This window comes from Emydura macquarii, unplaced genomic scaffold, assembly GCF_026122565.2.
Source record: "Emydura macquarii macquarii isolate MOO-44397 ecotype Brisbane River unplaced genomic scaffold, CSIRO-AGI_Emac_v2 contig_295, whole genome shotgun sequence".
NCBI lineage: Eukaryota > Metazoa > Chordata > Testudines > Chelidae > Emydura > Emydura macquarii.
In genome coordinates, this window is record NW_027130432.1 from 4,859,009 (window position 1) to 4,882,825 (window position 23,817).

The window sequence follows — 23,817 nt, forward strand, 5'->3', positions numbered from 1 at the left end:
TTGTTCATGTTTCTCCTCATCCACCACTGCCTCCTGGATCCTGCACCTATGCCTCCTGACCCCAACCTGTTCTATTCTTTGCTTGGTGCACATGATCCCAGTCTGTCGAGGGAATGGGGTGTATTGATTTATGTTTGTTCTTACTGTATCCATGGTTTTATGTTTATGGTAGTGGGCCTTGGCTCCAAGCCTATATTTGTGAATGACCCATGCACTATTCTGTTATATTTGTTCTCTTTACTTGCTGTCAATAATAAATGTACATCTGTTTTTACCACCTTACCATTGTATAGTGATTTCCTACCCGGTGATAGATATGGGATGAGGGGAGGGCCTGTGAGGAAGGGGGTTCCTGGATAAAGATCACTCCCCGGGACATTGTTTAGAGTTTCTTGCCCTAACAGTACAATGCACGGCCCATTCAGTGATGCTATAATATAAACAATCTGTACTGGTTCTATGATGGCCTCCTCATCCCCCTACTATCTCAGTGCTGACTTAATCCCAGAAGCTTGGTTTTCTGCACATTATTTGTCTGTGCCACCCAGAATGTGGCTATATTTAACAGACAAATTCGATGACCAGCCTGTTGTACAGTATTGTGTAAACTAACAATTCTACTTAAAATAGTATCATAAATAGAGTATAATTCACATATTGGCCAAAGGAACCAAAATCTAGCAGGTTATTTCCCAAACCCACATGTTCCTGAATGGGAGATTTGCATCTGAGTCAACAGTTGTGTGATATCACTTGCATCATATCACTCTTTGTTGACTATATCTCAAAGGAAGCTTTAAAAAAGAGCTACTTTGTGGACCAGCCCCACTCTATGACACAGATGTGATCCAAATCAACATTAGGAGCATGGCATCACTCAATGAAGGAACCTTTCTGCAGTGAAACTAGAACTAATTCTCATTTCTCTTAGGTATTTGCACATCTGGCACAAGGATGTCAATCTTATTGTGTTAGAGCTGGATTCAGAGCAACAACCTGAATCACTTTTGTCCTTGCATGTCCATCACAACTGCTCAGTTACCGTTATTGCATTATGCTAGCCAGGACCCTAAAACAAAACTCAGATCTGAATATCCTAAATCATTGGAGTCAGAATCTTAAACTGAATTTGGATTCCATGGCTGGATTTAGAATGGTAGTGGAATACACCAAAACTGCAGCTCCAAATACTCCAAATCTAAGGGCATTTGAAATTCTGATCTAATATCACAGCGACATCTACCTCTGTATTATAAAGGGATACAAGTTAGGAGAGCTCAGGTAAGTTGGAGCCCACTTCTTCACTTATCCATTGTTTGGAAGAAATACCAAGGAGCAAAAGAGATTTATTTTATTATAGGTCAGTTCTTTTCTGATCTACGTTGCACCCATCATCATGGTGTCTGAGTTCAGTCAGCCTGGGAAAATGCAACCTCTTGAAGGCATCTCCAAGGTAAACAAATAATGTCATTAAAAGTCTTCTGGCCAGTCTAAACTCCTCCCTCTTTCTCTTCACTCTTAAAAACAAACTTACAGGAACCCTCACCCACCAACAAACAAAACATTTGGGGGAAAATATTGTGTTATTTTGCTTGTGCAACATAGGAAGGAGACAGGAGTATCTCGTTTCACTGTTGTGTTTTAATGAGAAAAGCTACCCCTTTGGTTTTTATCCTTCAAACTCAGAGCACATGAGCAGCATATTGGAACCCAATAATAATTCACTGAATGGCCAGTAAAAATCTGCTAGTTCCATTTATTTTAAAATAATAAAAATTACCAGACCCATGTGTCAAGCAGAGCAATCTGCTAAGTGCCAACTCTGGAAAATGACATTACTTGAACAATAATTAATTCTTGCCTGACTTGGAAATATGTATTAAAACTAATATCAATCAGTAAGTTATTTGTTGAATTTTATTGGCTTTTAAAAACAGGTCATTTGTTTTCATTTCCTTTTTTATCATATATATGATATATAGAGTGAGCACTTTCCCCTTTTTATTGTATAAGGCTGGAGTATCATATTCTCTGTTGAAAGCACTATTAAATTACTTTTAGGAAACAAAGAATATTATACGTTTCTACTGATCTTTTTTAACCAGAATAAAACTACACATCTGGTATATTTTAGTTGTGGGATATGGAATATCTCTGTCCTTCCCAAACATTGTCTACTGTCAAGCCAACTGAACAACTTTAGGAAGTATTCTTTTCTCACTGAAACATGAACCCTATAGAGAATGCTTGGCACATGTATTAAAAATGGATGTGAAAAAAGTAATTAATGGAACAAAGGAATGTTTTTTAGACCGCAGGATCTGATGTTAGATTGAGAGTGCAATCCATCCACAACTTTGAGTTTAAGATATTCAGTTTAACATTATGATGGAAATCAGGACAGGACCAAACGCAGAAGTCTTATGCAATGAAGTTTAGATAACCTATTGGTAAGTAGTTATGAATCAGTAAGTGGACTTAAATGCATCTAATGGATCCTAAATGCAGTATAACGGAATCCAATTCACAATTCTAAGTTATACGTTTCAGGTTATACTGAAGGCAGACAAAAGGCACAATTTTCAGAACCAGAGTTAGAACAAAACCAATCAGACTTGTACAAGCAAGCAGCCATTGCCAAATTGTAACCTCTGGCTACAGCATGATTTATAGAGCATCTAAACCACATCTGCAGATTGTGCACTAAATTCCATTATTGAGTCAGAGTCAAGGTTTTGGATCTCATCTTCAAAGCCCTCCTTGGGATGGCCCAAGTTACCAAAGGGATGGACCTATTCCGCAGAAATATGATGTATTTATCTAGTTCTGGGTTTTATACTGCCAGCCATCAGGTAGTATGTGAACACTTGCCACAAAATCAGTAGCAATAGCAAAGTCCCTCCCACAACAGCTACATTCCATCTCAATGGAACATTGAGTCCATGAGTTCAAGACACTAAGCTTAAGGGTTTGCATGGGCAAAAGGAAACAGCCTAGCCAACTGTGCATTTGGGTACTTTACATACAGCCCTCACTGATTCAAGGAGAGTCCAGTTATTCATCTCAAAGACAAAACTCAGACTTGTTAGTGTACAAACCACAGCCTGCCCAGCTGAAACAAAGCCGTAACAAATAAATAACTACAAAAACAATACTAGATGTTAACAATCAGTCCCATACAATAGAGAGGGAAACTTAAATACCACAAGAGAAGCCAATGCCTTAGCCTATTCCCTCTGGCCAGGAAGGGGGTGAGTGAACGAGGAGGAAAGGATATGGTTTGAATGCAAGGAGGAAAAGAGCTTTCAGTTGTATCATGGGTCCTCTTAAACCATCACCAGAGTGATGAATGACAAGCACAGCCCCCTTTTATGCACTGCAGGACTATGATTGACCCAGCAGGCATACAAAATGGGGAGGAGGCGAGAGATATTGGAGAACTGGAGCAAGAAAACAAATCTTCTATTTCTATTGGATAACTTCTGCCCTTCTTCCCCACTCATTTTATGATGCATGCCTCCAATTGTGAAGTACTATAAAAAAGATTTCCTGAAATTCTTGGCACTGCCACAAATTTGATTCCACAGTGGCTTCCAATGATTAACAGAATACTAGGGAGTGCAAGGCAAACAAAGGTGAACAGGGAAAGAAACTAGAGCATCATAAAAAAGTGCACATAAACTACATTCCATTCACCAATAGTGCTAAATGCTCATTAAAAAGAAAAAAAGAGCGTATTGTTTGAAAATGAATCCATCCAATTCTTTACAAAAAACAGATGAATCTGTGTGGGCTCTTTTGAGATTGTACTCGGTTTATGAATAAATTTGAAATGTACTATTGTATCTTAAGTTGCAGAGACATCACCACAATTTGTAATCCAAATGTTTCACTTATGTCTCACTTTGGAGTCTTATGCCTAATTTTTGGAGTCTTCCAGTTGACTGGGCCCTTGTCTACCCAAGAAAGTTTGCCGACAAAGTTGTGTATGGCATACAACCACCGCTGTAATTACATCGCTGTTGTGTGTCTTCACTGTCTCATTCTGTCACTGGATTGCATTCACACTATCAACTCTTTTGTTGACAAGGTGAGCAGTTCACTGTGGGTAGCTATCCCACTGTACAACTGCATGCAGGGTGCTTTGGGAAGGGTTTGCAATGCCTCATGGGACAGGCACAGCATCATGAAGGTTTCTGAATCCCATCAGTCCATGGGCACCCTACTAGCTTGACACTTGCTTTTAAACTGCCCCATCAGCCAAATTGACACTGCTGAACAAAAAACACAAGAAGCCCACAGAAGTGGGGGGAGGGGGAGAGTGAGTGAATGAGTCAGAGAGCACAAGACACACACACATTGTTGGGGACAGTGAGTGTGTCTGCACTCATCCTGTCTTAACTTCAGACAGCAGCAGCTGGAAGCAACCAGTCCCAAGGCAGAAGCTGCTCCACATACAGCTCAGAGCTGGCATCCCCTTTCCCCCAGCCCCCTCAGCAGAGACAGGGTGGGTGCACCTGTGGATGCGGGGGTGGGGAGAGGGACACAGCCCCCACCTCCCTCCCTGGCTCTGCACGGCACAGCAGGAGTTACACTCCTGCCCTGTAGTTTAGGGCAGGCAGGGCTGCCGGTTGCTATGCTGTGGAGTGAGCTCCACAGCGAGTTAACTTGAAAACTTCCTGGGGCTTTGAAAGGGGTGGAGGCAGACAGAGCTGAGCTCAAATTGTTTACCAGAGCGGTCTCATGCTGGCACGCTGGTATAATTAGGAGGCTATTTTTAGCAATATCACCTAACAGCAGGGTCCACATGTGCTTTTTCGCAGAAAACTTTGCCGAAAAAGGCTCTACGTTTTGTTTTATCAACAAGAGGGTCATTGCAGTGTGTGTAGTGTAGACCAGGCCTAACAGTAAACTGGATCTTCTGCAGATACATTATTAAAATACTAACCAAAAAGGCTGAATATTCTGCAACATGACTACATTATCATTTTGTTCCTACAAGCAACTCCTTAAAAATGTATATTTAACTAATTTATCCTATACTTTGTGCCCCTGTAGCCCTGGAAGGTGCAGCAACATCACTCATATGAAAAAGTAACATTCACTGTTTATCAAGGCATTCATGAAACAGAAAAGCAATAAAAGTGTTACTGCACACTCAATTACTATTGAAATGAATATCAGAAAAATTATTCAGTGTCAGAAATCTAATTTTGTATGATATTTCTATACATTTTGGCTGTTAATTCACTAATACTGAAAATTAATATGCTTTGAATACCCCTCTAGCCACAATGGAAAAATGGACCACCACACTTATTTAGTGCTGCTACCGAAAGCCATTAGACAAATTTCCTTTACAGCAAAGCATTGATGAATGAAATGTCCCATGCTAATGTAAGAATAATCAATTTAGAATGCTTATGACAATTAACAAAGCTGGAGATAAGCCTTGAAAGCACCATGCTTTGTCAGTCCTGATTTGGATTAAACTTGCACTAATGGGATCATTTTTCTTCCAAAAGGTATTCTTCTTAGGCAGACCTATCAATTAATATGAATTATGCATGGATAAAAGGACTAATGTCATTAATTAGACAAATTAATTTTTATGATGCAGTGAATAGACTAACACTAGATTGTATGAGATAGCATCCCTACAGTTCACATGTATTTGAAATAAATGAATAGTTTACATTTGCATGGTTATTACAGACTCAATCATTATTAATCAGTGACACCATGTTGGACAGCTTCATATAATCTGTTTAAGTTTCTTATGGTTACCAGGTATATCCAATTCACACTTTTGGGAGCAAAAGTTTTGGATTGACATATGCTTTTTCTAAGTAGTCATAATACTATAAATGCTGATGAGGTGCAAGGAAAAGGTGCTATATTGTTTGTATTTCAGTGCATCAGGAATGAGGATAAAGAGGAAAAAAATAGTAATTTATAGCTCTAGTTTCTTCTTGCATCAATTTCAGTTCCAGAATTGCATGCACGTAGTAATTTAGAGTTGACTTGTATGAATATTGGTTGCTCATTTTGATCCTGAGTCTATATTTTAGACCACCTGTAAGCCATCTTAGTACTGATCACTTCCTCCTCTGCCCTTGAAGTCAAGCATACAATGTTTCAGAAGGCATTGAAAACCTTGACAAGTTAAAATATAAATTTAAAGTCCTTTGATTCTCTTAGAATCCCCCAAAGTACACTCAAGATTTGAACATTTTGTGTGTTTATATGGCAAATACAGTACTTCTGCTATTTAAAATCATTGCTTAATGGTACATGGCAGAAATACAGCAATTTGTACCGAAGCGTGTTAGGGATTATTAAACAATCTTAAAGCTATTTTAAAACTTCTCTTGATTTACTTTTAATTAAATGAGCCAAGGATTTAGAGAAAGTATACTTTTTAGGCACATTCAGTTCTCAAAAAATGCACCGCCCCCCCCACACAACTTAAAGTTAGCCATAGCCAAATCAGGGAACAATTTGTTTTTCCCCCCACCCCTTGCCATATTTGGCTTTGAAAGACAGAATATCAACCCACAGAGAGGAAGATTTTCAAACAGCCAATCCTCTTATGATAAGACACAGCAACCATTTAATCATGCTTTAATTTCTCATATGAGTTTTCAACAGCAAGACTTAGGGAACAAATTTGCACAGAAAGTAACTAACTTTGGGACTAAACTGAGTGACACCTGTCATAAGGAACAGCAAGAGGTGTGGCATCTGCCACATACTCATGATCTTCTTCTAAGAATCTGTTTCTTGATAACAGCAGAATTTATCAATGCTTATTTGGACTTTGCTTTGTACAATGTGTGAGGGTTGGAATTACTTGGATTTCCTTTTTTGAACCAAGAACCATGCAGATTTTTACGAAAACTTTACAGAAATGTGTGCTATCAGTCACAACACACTGTATACCATGATTCCTAATTTAAGTGTTGTATTAAGTATTTATATAAGTTCCACAAAGAGGCCCCAAACTAGATTGGGGTACCAGAGCGCTTGGCCTTATACACAAAAGATAGTCATCTAGCTGTATATTTTATAGTAAGATAATATTGCAGATAAGACCTTCAGGGAAGGGAATATCTAGCAACATGTCATTAAATAGATCCTGGCCAAAAAAAGATTGCAAGGCTAGAGTACAAGCATGTTGAAACTCCAGCAAGTAGAGACATACCACAAAAGGACACATACAGGGATTATTTTCCCTCACCAGTAAGACAATGTTCTGGAACTGTAGTCTGCCTTATTGTAATATTTATTGTCCCTGTTAATGTTTGTTGAAGTTAATACAATATTGGTTTGTTCAAAACTATTGTTTTCATATCAGACTGAGAAATCTTATGTATACACAGAAACATAAAAGTCTATATTAATGAGCAACAACTATAGAATGCAATTCTTTCTACAAAACACAATAAGTAGATTATAATTTACTTATTGGGTGAACCCTCATAAACATACAAAATGTTCCAGTATGATTAATTATAACTAAATATATGGGAGGTATGGACAGGTCCAAACAGATGTTGAGAACAAATGAGGATACACAGAACACCACAGCATGGTATAAAAATCTAGGGTTTATATGGTACAGCTGGCTATATATAATACCTTTTTAATTTATAAAGCTATAGCATCTGGCCCTCTATTCTCATGCTTGGAGTTTTCAGAGAGCAATGATTTTAATTTTTTTTTTTTTTAAACATACTAAAAAGATGCTACGTTCAAGTATTTTTGCTGAAAACTCCCAATAAGAAAGAATCTAGTAAAACTGAAGAAAGTTAAACACTCAAGCGTGTCACTGTTGCTTTTTTTCCCCCCAGCCAGTGCTGGCTTCACAAAGTTCTTTGAAAGAATGCGTAGAGTAAAATTCCTCAGATCTCCATCTTGTATGGCAAAGGTTGTAAAATAAGTTAAGTTGGAGCAGCAAGGTGTATAAAGAAACCAATTGTTAGTAGGGATACAAAGTGATTAGTAATATGACCTTTTTCTTAATATCTGACCTCTGTCATTCAGAACTTGCAATCACCAAAATACTGTATTTTAAAATTGTTTGTATCAACTGAAAATTAAAGAGCAATCACTTAATGCAACTGATCAGAAATACCCAGAGTTTTCAATACTGCTAAGCTGAGTACCAGTAAAAGAACATTTAAATGTGTTTCAAGGATGGATTGAGGACAATCTTCCTCCTGGTGGTGACTATTCCAACTCTGAAACTTCTAACATGGGAAAAAATAGGGGGGTCCACCTAGCCAAGAAGGGGAAGAGCATCTTCACACACACCACCTCACTGACCTAGTGAGGAGGGCTTTAACTAGGTTCAAATAGGGCAGGTAACAAAAGAACACAAATAGGTGTGAAGAAGCTGACATTAAAAGACTACATTTTGGGTAGAAGGGTTGGAAAATTATAATAGACTCACAAAATCAACATGAGGGATAACAGTGGGGGAATCTGCTCAACATCTTAGATGTCGATACACAAATGCAAAGAGACTAGGGGAGATATTGTTCTATACATCAAGAACATGTGCACTTGTTTTAAGGTCCAGAAAGAGGAGAGGCACACCAGATGAAAAGGGTCATGGGGGGAAAACCAGGGGCAGCATTATGGTAGGTGTCTACTATGGACCACCAAATCAGGAGGGGGTGGTAGATGAGGCTTTTCTGAAACAAATAGTAGGAATATAAAAACCACGAGACTTGGTAGTAATAGGGGGATTTTAACTACTCAGACATCTTGGAAATGTAATACTGGAAAATCAAATTTCCTGCAAGTTCTTGGAATGTACTGGGGTCAACTTTTTGTTTCAGAAGGTGGAGAAAGTAACCAGGGGGGACAGTCATTTCAGACTTGACTCTGACCAAAAGAAATTGGTTGTGAATCTGAAAGTAGAAGGCAATGTGGGTGATAGATTTCATGATTCTAAGGAAAGAAAGGAGAGAGCAGCAGAATAAGGAAAAAAAAGACATAAAAAAGTAGACTTGTATGAACTCAGAACTGGTAGGTAAAGTTCTCATGAAAAGAAAATAAGGGCTATAGGAGTTCAGGAGAGCTGGTATTTTCTCAAAGAAACAATATTGAAAGGTGCAATGACAAATGATTCAGATACAAAGAAAAGATTGGCCCGTTACTCTTTCCCCCAATATGGCTGAACCAGGAGTTCTTTAATGAGCTGAAAAAAAATAAAGAAATCCTATAAAAAGTTGAAACATGGGGGGAGGCCCCAACACCAAGTACAAAATAATAGCACAAGCATGTAGGGACAAAATCAGAAGGGCTAAAGCACAATGAGAGTTAGCAGGAAAGGAGAGCTAATTGACATTAAGAAGTTGAGGTGTTTAATGCCTATTTTGCCTCAGTTGTCACAAAAAAGGTTGATTGTAACCAGATTGAGTTAACTCAATCAATCAATCTTGACAACAAGAAGGAATGGAAGTCAAAATAGGCAAAGAATAGGTTAAAGAATATTTAGATAAGATAGAGGTATTCAAATCAGCAGGGCTTGATGAAATTCATCCTCAGGTACTTAAGGCACTAGCTAAAGCAATCTTGGAACTGTTTGCAATTACCTTTGAGGACTTATGGAGAACAAGAGAGAACTCAGAGGACCGGAGAAGGGAAAACACAGTATCTATCTTTCAAAAGGGGGAACAAAGAGGATCTGGGGAATTATAGACCAGTCACCCTAATTTGGACACCTGCAAAGATACTGGAGTAAAATTAAGCAATCAATGTGTAAGCACCTAAATGATAAAGTTGTAAATCATAGCCACCATGGATTTGTCAGAAACAAATCATGCCAAACGAACTTCATTTCCTTCTTTGAATGCAGTTACTGGTCCAGTGCATGGGGGAAGTTGTAGACATGATATATTTTGATATTAGATTTTTGATGCAGTCCCACATGATATTCTCATAAGCAAACTAGGGAAATGTGATCTCAAATTATTTATTACAAAGCTGGATGAGAGTCCATACTCAAAAGAATGGTTATTATTTGTTCACTGTTCAACTGGAGGGACTTATTAGTGGGATCCTGCAGGGGTCTGTCCTTGGTCCAGTACTATTCAATATATCCATGAATGACTTGGATAATGGAGTGGAGAGTAGATATGTCCCATTTCACGGATGACACCAAGATGGTAGGGATTGCTAGCACTTTGTTTGAATGCTAATCGTGTCCTCCAACTTTGATGTACTGGAGAATTGTTCTGAATTCAACAAGATGAAATTCAATAAAGAGAAGTCCTACAAAGAAAGAAAACCAAATGCACAAATACAAAATAGGAAATAATTGGCTAGGCAGTAGCCCTGCTGAAAAAGAACTGGAAGTTATAGCGGATCATAATGAGTCAACAATGTGATGCAGTTGCTAGAGAGGCTAATATTCTGGGGTGTATTAACAGGAATATATGTAAGATATGGGAGGTTTTTGTTCTGCTCTACTCAGCATTGGCGGACTTCAACTGGAGCAGAGTGTCCAATTCTGGGTGCCACGACACTAAGAAAAATATGGACAAATTACAGAGAATCTAGAGGACAGCAACAAAAATGATGAGAAGTTTAGAAAACCTGATCTATGGGGAATGGTTAAAAAACTGGGGAGGTTTAGTCTTGAGAAAAGACAGCTGAAGAGGGACCTTCAATCTTCAACTATGTTAAGAACGACTATAAAGAGGGCTGTGATCAATTGTTCACCATGCTGACTGGAGGTAGGACATGAATTAATGGGCTTAAACCACAGCAAAGGAATTTTAGGTTTCACATTAGGAAAACACATTTTAATTATATGGATAGTTAACACTGGAATAAGCTTCCAAGGGTGGTTGCAGAATCCAACACCTATCAGGGATTGGTCTAGGTATACTTAATCATCCCTCTCAAGATCCTTTCCAGGCCTACATTCCTATAATATAACTATTGTGTTTCATATCCACCTTCCACAACCATTCATGCTGGCATAAACCAAATGAATGAATATTCAGAAAGCAAACACGAGAGGCCTATTTTTGTTTTTGTTTTTTTGAAAAGTCAGGGAAAAAGCCACGCAAGTACTTGTGACAATGAATAGAGTTTAAAGAAAGTTGTGTTGTGGTGCAGATGTTCCCTGGTCTCAGCTGAAGAGTTATCCCTTGCCTAAATTGGGGCTAACAATCATATTGCATAAATCAGGTAACCATTTTTTACCATATATCAATGTTCCAAAAATATGCATACACCTGCTGTGCAATCATAGAATGATACATACAGATGTTCAATAATCACTTCCCTCTTTGTCCTTTGCAGTATCATACAGGAAGCCACAGTTGGAAACATCCAATATCAAGAGCATAAAAAATAAAGTGGATGTTACATAGCTGCTACCCATTTCCATAAATTTAAAGCTAGTAGACATATTGATACAAAAGGAAAAGTACAAAGCTCCCAATCTTTATGTGGACGTACACATAGTAGCTGAGACAGTAGCTCAGTCTGCCCATGTAAAAAATCCAAAGGGCCATCCTATTCATGTACACACATGGTCCTATGAATGTAGTCGCATGTGGGTTTCAGCACTCACTCTCCCCTGGAATTATGGTATTTTCTTTATAAGCCCTTGTTATTCACACATTTTGGTGCTCACTTTCTGCTCTCTAACAATTGCATGTCACAAATGTTACTGGCTGAATTTGGTGTAATATGTTTGAAATCAGAACATGGTCCCATTGGAGTCTTTTCATTAACTTCAATCAATCAGTGGTGGATCAGACTCTTAAACGGAAGGAATCTCATGGACTTTAGGAGGGCCAGGTTTTGGCACTACTGTTTGTGCTAAACATTTGGCCTCCCTACAAGGACCGAATAAAGCATTAGCATTTTGTTTGACCACTCCCAATCAAGCAAGAACACACTCAGTTTATACACACAAGACAGAGTCAATCTCGACTCCTGCTGATCAGGAAAAAAGTATTATACAAATACTTGATTGCCTGGACTGTTCAGGCTGAATCAATCTGACAGATGAACCGATTGTGCATGCTTGATATCTACTGCTCTGCAGATATGATTTTCACTTCATTTTTTGTGTGTGTAAGACAGCGAGTCCATGTGGCAGTGTAGTCTTTTTATGCATTTCATATATTGACTTTTTAAAAAAATATTTTTGAAGCGAAGGATGTTTGCTAAATTGCAGTCTTGGTGCAGTGGATTTTAAAAGCACTCTCTGCTACAGAGAGATTATCTAAGATTTGGTGGGTCAGATAAAAATGGAACCTGGAGCCAACCATAACCATGTCACTTCAACAACACTATTTATAAATTAATGATATTTACATTTTCATTATCTCATGTTTAAAATGAAATGCCTGATGTACAAAACAAAATTCTTGGGGTTTTAAGAAAAATTTGGGGTGAAATCCTGGTCCTGTTGAAGTCAATGGAGTGGTCAGTGACCTCAGTGAGATCATTGATTCCTGGATGGTGTAAAAATCTAGGAGCCATGCATGGTCATCTGAGATGAAAGCTTCTCCAAGTTACATCGTTGGCAACATTGTAACATTAAATATATATCTACTATTCTTTTAAAAGAATACATTTTAACCTGAACATATTGGGATTAAAGATTAAAAATTCAATCAATTACAATTATCATGTTGGGATAAAAATCTTTGTGGATACAAGAGATCTTATCCTACCTCTGCTCCAAGGACAATTCCAAGTATATTATAAAGGTATGTTCTCAATACAATCAGATACTGTATACAGTCTGACAGCCCAGTCCCACACTATTGATCAGGCAAACAAGCTTAAAATAGTAGCAAGTACTCCTGTCATGGGGTACATGAAGGTATATCCCATCACCCAGTGGAAAGGAGGGTGTTATAGCCTCACAGCAAAGTCCCAGTAACCGCCCTTTTCTTCAGGGTACTATGACCTAATGACCAGAGTCAATAGGAACCACCCTTTAATACAGGACAGTAGGGCCCAGTGGCCAACATTCAGGGGCCTGCCCTTCAATAGAGGGCACTGTGGTCTAGTAGCCAGGATCAACAGGGTGGCCCTTGGATGCAGGGTGGTATGGCCTAACAGCCCAAGGTGGCATGGGCCACCATCCCGGGGGGGGGGGGGGGTGGCAGCTACACTAGTGGGTCCTGGGCCCTTCCTACTCCACCAGGTCCTAGCCCAGAGCCTTATCAGTGGCACGTGTATCCACCACGGGGTCAGTGGGGATCCGTCCAAAACATACTGACACTGACCCCACTCCTACAACCGAATCAATTGGGTCCCTCAGGCTACTTCCTACCCTATGTTCCTGCTCTGTAGTCCTCAGGTCGTCTGGGGTAGTTGGCAGGTGAAGCTCCTGCTGACTCTGACTCCTCCTGGGTGTCCACAGCCAGCCGTGTATTGGCCTGGGTCTGGCTGACCTCTGGTCTGGGGCTCGGACAGCTCCCAGGCAGGAGCCTGCACCAGACATCCTCGCTCCTCCACACTCAGAGCAGACTGAGCTGGGATGCTCCCTTTTATATGGGAGGTACCATTTGGAGCATGCCCAGCAGAGATGAGGGGACAGAGCTTCCTCACAGCCACAGTATATGGTTAACCCCTTCCTGTCCAGTGTGGGACAGGTATACCCCATAACAGCTCCAATTACACCTGCTTCCTCCCACTGAGTTTATGTTTTCTGGACAGGGATCTGCTTAATGGATTATGAAGTAGCAAGGATGATTTCAGAATAGAGCGTTATTGATGTATAACCAAATGCCATGATATATTATTCTTGCACCTCTCTTGTAATGTTAAGTATGGACTGTTACATAAAATTATACATATATATCTCATTCTAAATCTATTTTCTAACTGAATTAAAATAGTGTATGACTTTCAGTATTCTATTGAATATTTAGCATTTCAGTTTATTGTATTGCTCTATTACAGAGAATGTTATACCATCCAACATAACCCTAAGAACTTTTTAGAATTTCCTTGGGTTTTATTTTATTTTGACTGACAAAGCTAAAACTTGTGCTGTTACATTTCATCACCCCTTTTCTATCTTGAATAGTTCTACCATGGTGTCATATCTGACTTCAGCAAACAAAGTATACAGAATTTTTGTATAAATTGATATGATTGAAATTACAAACATTTGAGTTAGAGTTACAAAGGGTCATATATTCCTAAACAACCTGGAGTGTATAGTAAAATATATGCTTTGTAAGTGATTTACAAAGTCTTTACAATGCAATATGTAAAGTAACTTCAAATAAAGTAAATGCATGTTCAATAATTGTTTAAGTGTTACCCTTTTCATTATACATCATTACTAAGGCATCTAAAGTAAAATAGTAATTATTTTATAATAAAATGAGTACCTTTTAAAATATATACATTTGTAGCAAGTTTTTTATCAATAATAACTGCTCAATGAACCACTCAGAACATACACATTTATAGATACAGCTATTCAATATGGCATATACAATGAAATTCACGAGCCCTAAAGTAAAGTTGTTTCATATGTAGAGAATGTTGATTACCTTTAGCACTTCTCTGCACCACTGTGTAGTTACTGTTCAAAGGAGAAGTTAAACTACTACTCAAAATGATTTAGAGTATAACGAACAAGTTTCTCCACTGAATTCGATTGAACAATTCAAGGAATAAGATACTACTCACTAGTAGTATCACAGTCTAGTCCTAAATGTATTTAACACATTGATAAGTAAAATAAGTTTGCATCTTATATTCACATTAGTTTTACCTTACACTTTGTGCACAAATATTTGCTAATTATTATTTCGTTACAAGTTACATTTCTTGATCATTTAACAATACCCAAATTAGAGCAGAGTGAATCTTCTTTCTATTGGCAATTCATTAAATAAAAAAAAAGTTAAACAGTGTATACGATACATTTTGATGTAGACACAGTAGCAAAATAAGGACAGACATGCATGGAATTAAGCTGAAGGTTGCCATTTTTATTAAACTTCAACACAGGGAGTGAAATCCCTGGTATAGGAAATATGGGTTAATTGGTTCCAGTGTGGGGGCTTCATGGCTCCTGAACTTATAACCCATAATGCAGGTTAGGGTCTCTTTAGCCTACCCCCAGACTCAGCTCTGTGTGCCCCCCACAGGGTGCAGCAGGGTGAGGAGCTCAGCCTGCAACGACCACAAGGTCTCACCCTATCACATGAGCCCAAGGCCCATCATCAAAATCCAGGTCTTCTACTTACTAGAAAATGTTTGTGTTAAATGAAAGTACGCAGTGAAACTTAATACATTCTGTTACATAAAAAAAAAGTGTGCTGCCATGACAGAGGTTTATGATTTCTTGTCATCATCATCTTCTATCAATGCTAAAACACTGCTATTTCTCCACTGTCCCCCTCTTCCATGTGTATTGCTGGTGGAGTATCTTTACTATTAGAGGATGCTTTTCACCCCTTCACAAGTCAAGTGGGATTTTCACACTTGTATTTTACAGCACTGGTTTTCAGCCAAGTTGTTTATTTTAGTAAAAAATGTCATTCTGCTTGCTTTATTCCCTCAGCACCTAGAATGGCTTTTTACGGTTTCTCTGTGCACTGTTTTAGGAAATTAAGAATTTGTTACACCATGAATCAGACCAGTAAGAAGGCACAAAAAGTGCACTGTTTCTCAGTAAAAATAAGTTTGTTTCAGGTCAATATTTCTTCAGTTACAGATTTACAGTTTGTTACCTGCTGGTATTTACATAATATACAGTAATTGCTGAAAGGCATGTGGAAAATATACTATTAGTATTATTTACTTCCAGGAATCCAACTGGAGAAACCAAAATATATCATGAATTTTTCATAAAACAATGACCTTATTGCTTCAGTTTCAAATATGGGAAAGAGAAGGGCACTGAGCTGAAATGCTTCTAGCATACAGTAAAAGCCTGATCCAACGGTCTTTGCACATGGAAAAGTCCCACTGACATGTTAAATTCAATACTTTTCTTACATGACAGCTACAAGTCCAGGCACTAATTAGGCCTCTGGACAAAACCTAGGAAACAGTAGGAAGTGCATGCTGTGCAATCTAAACATCTTAAATGTAGCAGTAGCAAAGCTCAATGCTACCAAACCTAAGCACCTATTCTTGTACTTTTTCCACAGAAGTGATTCCATTGCGTAACTCATACATTTAAGTAACAATGACATGTATGATTGAGGGTTGGGCCATGATTTTGAGTTAACATAGGTTAGACTTTTGAGCTTGGTGCCCCATAGGTGCTGAACTCACCCTCCCCATTATTTATAAAAAGTCATCCAAAAATAATTCCCTGGCAATTTCCATTTGAAGTATGTAGCAATCTATCACCACACACAAATTGTTCTGCAGTTTTTGGCTTTTTCTATTTCTTTTTCTCTAGTGTGTATTTTAATTTGTGCTGCTGTATTTTAATTGTGTGCAGCACACACGTTGGCAAGATGAAAATTCCCTTTGTTTATAAAACAAACATGGTGGTTGCCAGGTTTACCTTCATTTTTTTCTCCCTCCTCATCTAGGGCCCCACTGTGCAACTTTTATGCATGTTTAAAATATAAGAGTACCATCAATGCCTAGTCCAAATCAGCACCAAGCTGGTTAAAACTGAACCCAGGCAAGACTGAGATGACACTCGTAGGAAGAGCACTTCCAGAGAACTCCATGATGTTCTTTACTATCAAGAGCATCTATCCTCAGATGATGAAGGTCTCATCTACATGGTGCAGCAACATGCACTATAGAAGAGAGTTCTAATGTACACTAATGTGTCATATATTAATTGGTCTGTGTAAACCCTGCTCTTTCACACTAAAAGTTCCCAACAGTGCTTTAATGTTTAATCTAAATAGTAACTAAAGTCTTTTGAGAGGCACCAATAACAGCAAAAAGAGGGATCCTTGTAAGGCTACCCTACCAAAGTTATAGTAATGGTCAATGCCTAATTGAGCCAAGGATTGTCATCCTATTTAACAGCACTGGATGAATTTAAATATTCAGAGCACACTGAAAAGTAAGGTAGTTTAAGTATTTCTTTAAAAAACAAACAAACAAACAAACAAAGACGACATGCCTCATGCTGTATGTTTTGTAATTTTATGTTACCTAGTGCAATTATTTCTTTTTATATAGAACTAAGTCTCTCAGCTCTCATGTTGACATGAGCATCAGTTTATCACTGTTTAAATCAGTTTTTCCAGCAGAACTGAGCTTAATTGTTCCAGACAGTCACAAGGAAGAGAACTAAATTTGAAGGCACCTATGTTTAAACTAAGAAAAATATTATTTTCTGTAATATGAGGGTGAAATTTTCAAAAGTCCCTTTTGAAATATGCCTGCAATATTAGCAGGTGACCCCACTTCTGCAAAGAAAGCTTCAAAATAAGCAGAACACAAATTTTTTTTCATGCCCAAATACAGGGTTTTTGGATAAACAGGGTTGCAATTTTAGAGCACAGGGGAAGACTGTCATTCATGTCAAAATTCATCCATATTATTTCAGTGCCCTAAACATTGCAGAAGATAATCCTGCACAGACATTTTATAGTAGAATAACTTGGCATGATTTCAGTAACAGCTAATGCTTGTTGACAAGGGCATTGAGGAAGGGGTTCTCCACCCTATCCTGTACCATTATAAAGGCAATGCAAGATCACAAGCTGGCTCACATGAACATCTTGACCAAAAGGCCAACAAAATGATTACAGAACTACATGGCCTAAAAAATCTTACTGTGGGCCATTGCTGTTCTCTGTTGGTCTGTGAAGAAAGTCTTGTTCACAATCTTCAAGGAAATCCTTGCTTTCCAACCGCAACAGGATTGAGAAGTAGCAAATTCTGCCCGATCTGTGGCCTACATTTGACTAATTTATCTAATCCACTTCACAAGTACTAAACAGGTGTAGCCAAATTGTGTCACCCACCTGAAACTAGACAGAGGCTAGCCAGAAAATACATAGATTTGGCACATTCAACCTGAAAAACCGTGTGTCCACATAGATAAGTCTCGGGACTGCCATATTAGAAAATTAGATTCAAGTCTCAACTTTGACTGACCTGTGCAACTGCTTGGATATGTGGTGTGGAGGGGAAGGGTTTATACCCCAGCCCTAGAAAGTATTTATATATAAGACCTTGATAAAAATGAAGTCAGCCCAGGGAGCACGTGAATGGCATTGGGCCTCACACCCACATTTAGGAACGTGTGGAAGACTGAAAGTAGCAGAGAACACAAACCACTTGGATGGTATTAGCTAGTCATTGTGCACACAAAAATCCTTTGGGGTCCATTCCAAAGAAGGGAATATTTAGAGAGGGGAGACCCAGTGGTTATTTGTTTCTCTGGTCCGGAAAGCTTCCACATGGTGCTGAAGCAGCCATTTGAGTGAAGCTGAGAAAAAGAGGATGACATTTTGGGAAGCTCCCAGACCAGAAAAGGGTCGTCACTGCTTACACTGTACCCTTATGCTATGCTTCTATGGCTCAGATCCCTGACAACAACACAAGGTCTCAACACTGGCTTCCAGCAGCCTAGTTACTCCTTGCAGTGGGACACCAGAAGCTCTTCCAATCCCAAGTTTCCCAAATCAGTCTCTCCAGAGTTTTTAAACTACTAGACACTTGGACCATTCCCCTCTAGTTCATCAACCATGAAACTATCCCCTCCCCCAGCACCAGCTTACTTTCACTCACACCTTCCAGTTTGCACAACAGAGCTGCTGTTGGTAAAAACAAAAAACAAAAAAACGAAACAAACAAACAAAAAGGATTTAATAGAAAAACCAGATTCAAAGATGAAATAAGGGAGCGTAAACATGTACAAGTTACATAATAAACAAACAGACACAACCTCAGGCTTTACACTTAGAGAAAACCCTCTTTTCTAATACAAGTGACTTGTCACTTTTGAACAGTTTCCCAGTAAACCCTGTAGCTTAGGGGGATCCAGTTGGTCAGACCACTTCCTGCTTAGAGGCTGGCCTTCAATTTCTGGATTAAAAAGCCGCAGACACAACCTTGCTTTTAGAGTGCTTTTCCTGCTCCCGCCCCCCCGAGTCCATGGTGACTCACTTATTCAGAGTGCAGAAATCTTCGAGAGCTGGAACATCTCAGTATCTTTTCATTAACTCTAGCGATTCACCATTGTCTCTTCCTGGCTGGACAAGGAGTTGTTAGTTGGAGCTGGGAGAATATAGTTAGAGTTGGAACATATAAACAGTGGGCTTGCTCTAACCCTGCTTGGATACCAGGCAAGGCCAAATTCCCAGAGATATCCGAATTAAATATGTGCATTTTCTTGCATTTATTACGAGATGATTAACTACAACCATGTAGTGTTTATTTAAAAAAGCTTACAACATGGTTAACACCTTCTCCCCTCTTGTTATCCAATATTAACTGAACATATTGGAGGTTAATGTGTCAAAAAACCACGTTCAGCTTTGTCAGCTTTTCGTAGACATATTGTATAATAGGAATTTTTGCACCTCTGAGGAAGTGTAGAAGTATTCAGTGTAAGGGGGGTTGAATGGTGGCAACATTTTCATCATATGTTGCAAATATTCAGCATAGAATAATCCTACTGTGTGAATAGTTAGTGATTCACAAGACTTTGGTGGATTAAGTTGTGTTCTTATCGTATAGTTAACTTTAATGTATATGGCAATCACTCCAGAGTGCTATTAAATCAATAGTGCAGACATGAAGGGAGAATCACACGAGTTTCAAATGATGGGGCTGTGACCCTTTTAGGCGCATCATACTGACTTATAGTAGCAACCTACTGCAATATTTCAGGGCATTGCTTGGGTCAAGTTTTTCATTTTATTTTTTCCTTTTCATCATGATGCTGTGGTTCTACAGGCTTGCTTTAGAAGAAAAAAAGTTTGTTTTTCCTGAGGTGAACAAATTCAAGATGGCACTATGGAAAGTATTTCAATCATTAGGGTTGGCATGATGGCATCTTTGTATAACCCTGGTAAAGAGTAAGGAAAGGCACACAGTGAAGTGATTGAATGACAGGAATAATCTTATTCTGTCTATGAAAAACAATTTCAGTTTACAAATGGAAATATCACCAATTTCCATCCTTCCCTTAAAACACCAGCTTCCAGACGATCAGTACCTCATCTTATTATCAGTGTCAATAATTCCATTTGGCAGTAGACAGCTAATTCTTTTCATGTGCTAATGATTAATCAGACATCCCTATTTACTAATGTATCAGAATGCATTAGAAACATATGCTAATGGAGGACAGAACATCAATTCAAATATAAATGAACTACACTTACATTGGTTACCTATTGACTCATGTCAGAATGAAGTAGAGAATGTAATATACTTGTAAACCATTACAATGAATGAAATTAGAATTTCAAACTCTTAAAACATAATTTTATCGACTTCTCTGTAAGCCTAAAGGCATTGTATAGTTAGCCTTTTATAATACAGATGTCATAAGATCTCCTGATTATATGAAGGGTACTTAAATTTACTGTCATTAACCAACTCCTATAATTATGTTCTGTTAGAACTATTTTGTAATGGAAAGAAGTAACATCAAATGTCCAAAAAGGAACATATCTGTTTGTATTGAAGGATTCTTGGTCCCAAAACTGCAAAGCACTTAAGCATGTGCTTAACTATATGCATATGAGAAGGCCTACTGGTATGGATGGGACAACTTTAAACATGTGAGTAAACAGAAGTTTAAGTACTTTGCTGAATTGAGACCTCTGCTCATTGACAATCACTGGAGTGTAGCCATAAGACAATACTTTAAGAATCCCTCAAAGGCTGAAAAACTGATTTGGTAGTACTTTACTACCATCTGGCTACAGTGTGTATGGAATGGATATCAAGTTCCAAAATATTAGATTATACCCGAATTCTAGTAAGGTACTGTTTTGGGAGTGTCCTCTCGTCTGAGGAAACAGACAAGCCAATCACAAAGGAACATGAAAGGTACCACACTTACCATGACACTAGTGTCATACCTGAAATGCCAGTTTATTTAGGACAAAATGAATATTTATGCAGACTATGCTGTAATCATAATATACAGAAAAACTGCACTTTAAATGCAAACACTCCTATGTTATGTCAACCTACTACATGTCACAACGAATGACACAGTAAACAAGTACTTAAATGACTGACTCAGTAGCACTTCAGTTCATAGCCTTTATTACTACTCTATTCTTGCACTCTGCTCTATCATATCTGTCACTATTGAAATTTCCATATGAGAATGGAAGGAGGCATTAGTAATCCCAAACTGAAGTCTTAGTCATTTGGAAAAGTCAAAAAAAAGCTTACGGTGAAGTGACCATCTAAACAGCTGTAGGATTTTAAGAGAATTTCTGGACAAGCCTCTCTGTAAAGTATCTTAACTCTAATTCACACAAAAATCCAAGAACCACATGTAAAAGTTCTCCACTATTACATGTTTAGTACCATGACAGAGTAGACATCAATATTCATGTGTGTGTGTGTGTGTGTGTATATATAGAGTAATCCTTTCTAGTTACCCTAAATTATGCATACAATTGTATGTGAGCTTTTCCACAGACTTTGTATGTGGACCTAAGCCACTGTTCAAAAATTTAGATCTTTATAGCAAATATTAGGGACCCCTCTGAAAGGCAGTAATAGAAGTGCCCCCCGTTGTTATCAGTATGTTAACAGTATCTTATCAACCTATATAGAGTCATTGAGATTTTTAGCCAGTCTAACAGCAGCTAAAATATCAATAGTAATAGTAATAGGCTGCAAGCTCGGGGCACATTTACCTTCCAAAGAAGGTTTAAAGAAACACTTAATATTGCATCAACAAGAATGCAAGAGCAAAAAAACCCAAACATGTCACAAAATATAAAACAAAACCCAATAAGACACAAGGGGGGAGGGGAAGTATCATGTTCACCCCAAGTGAGCCCATGTTTGAAACCTTTAATGAACATTGTCCAAGTTCCCAGCTGGAAACAAACTATGAAGAAAGATTTTTGTCTGCTTTGTTTCATTGCATACTGTTTGCACAGGTCTAGTCAGACCACACTTATAGGAGCAGATTTAGACAGCAAAATAGAGAAAAGTTTTCTCCCTCATTTTGTAAAGCACTGACTGAATGTTAGCCATATGGAACGTGCTTCCCGGAGCCATCCAGTAGAGCAGTGTTTCTCAACCTGGGGGTTTAGAGGGGTCGCAAGTGCAGAGCTGGTATTGGGGGTGGCAAGAAAGGCAATTGCCTGGAGCCACAGGGGCGCCATGAAACTAAGTTACATGCCTCAGCCCCGTGGGGGTGGGACTCAGGCTTCAGGGGTACAGTAGTTTGGAAAGGTTAAGAACCACTGCAGTAGAGAGTCTCCAAGGTTGGCATATCAAGATGAGAAGTATGACTGTTACAGGACAGTAAATCTGCAACATAGAAATGTTGCTATCCAAGACGACGCAGATTGTAGCAGCAGTAACAAAATGGCCCTTTCAGTCTGCACATTATGGCTAGTCTACATTTGAAAGATCATTCTGATTCAGCGAGAGTGTACATTTAAAGTACAATAGCTATTACTGAATAGCTGCATATGTGATCACATTCAAAATGGATTAATCTAAATTAGAAAGAAACACCCTGCAGAAGGGTGGACTCACCCCTAGAATAGCAGGTTCTTTCCTCTCTAGCACCCTGACAACAAGCATACCTGGTCCTGTAGGGGGTCTCTTCTCACAATTCAGACCTCCAGCCTGGTCACACTTTAGTGTTACCCCTTCTGTGGTAACAGAGTCCAGCAAATAGGCAGACTTGGAACTCCATGTTCCTTTCACCCTCTTGGCTTAGGGCTTCATGTGTCCTTATCTCCTTATGTCAGGGTGTTTTCATATCACCTTCTCCAGTGACTAGTAGGGAAACCTAGGCACTCTCAGGCCTGTAGGTTTCATCCCAGGGACACTGTAGCAAGCAGGCAAGGTCCCTCTGCTTCTTCCTACGGTGGTCTTTTCTCAGGCCTTCTATTCCCACAAACCCTTCCAGGTTCAACCTTCTCTCAGAACAAGACTACTCCCTGAAATCCCTCAATAAATCTCAAACCAAACACACACTTAAAACCACTTTCTGCCTTCCTGAGTCTGAAAGCTTTTTCTTCTGAACTGAATGCCTTTCTGGAGGCTGCACTTCAACACTAGCTGCTCCCTGTCTCGCCTCACGTCTTAACAGACACTTTTCTACTGAAGAGAGGATCCTAAGGCCAACCCACTCCCTAGGATTCCTCTTTAATTCTCCCAATCTTCAACTGCAGAGTATCACCCTACAGCCTTTTTGAAACCTGTGCTTCCCCTCTTTATAGTCACCACCCAGCTCCTTCCCTCCAGATGAGCTTCATGATTAATTAAGTCTGGAATATCCTCCAGGTGCAGCCAGATGCATTAATTGGCCTCTCAGGCCACCTGTTCCTATTCCTTGCCTCTGTGGGGCACACAACACATCACACAGTCTAATTCTGAAATAAGGGTGTCCATCCATAGACTTATTCAGGAATAGTTATTCCTGAATCTATTCCAGAATAACTCCATGACAAGCCCTTAGGTAGCTCTACTATACACCTGTCAAGAAAGGTATCCCAATTTAAATTACATTGCAGGTGCTTTTAGTTTTATTTTGGTTGGGGAAGACACATGAGGAATTTTGTTGAGCAAAATTATGAAGGGTGCCCACTGTTGTTAAATGCATGTATAACACTGAGAAATTTCCCTCTTCAACATCTATGAAAACTGAACTTGTATGCACAT

At 38.8% G+C, this 23,817-nt stretch overlaps 1 long non-coding RNA gene across 5 annotated transcripts in view; it reads right to left on the reverse strand.

The window, feature by feature from the left end:
* The window catches only part of LOC137155016 (uncharacterized), a 505,162-nt gene extending 481,856 nt beyond the window's left edge, over nucleotides 1–23,306 (reverse strand). For 3 of the 5 annotated variants that reach the window (XR_010920333.1, XR_010920325.1, XR_010920329.1), the window contains exon 1: nucleotides 22,734–23,306. This is a non-coding gene — a long non-coding RNA (uncharacterized lncRNA). Of the gene's footprint in view, nucleotides 1–22,683 lie in introns of all 5 variants that reach the window. The other 2 variants (XR_010920327.1, XR_010920331.1) reach the window with 1 other exon arrangement.
* Between the last annotated feature and the right edge of the window lie 511 nt (nucleotides 23,307–23,817).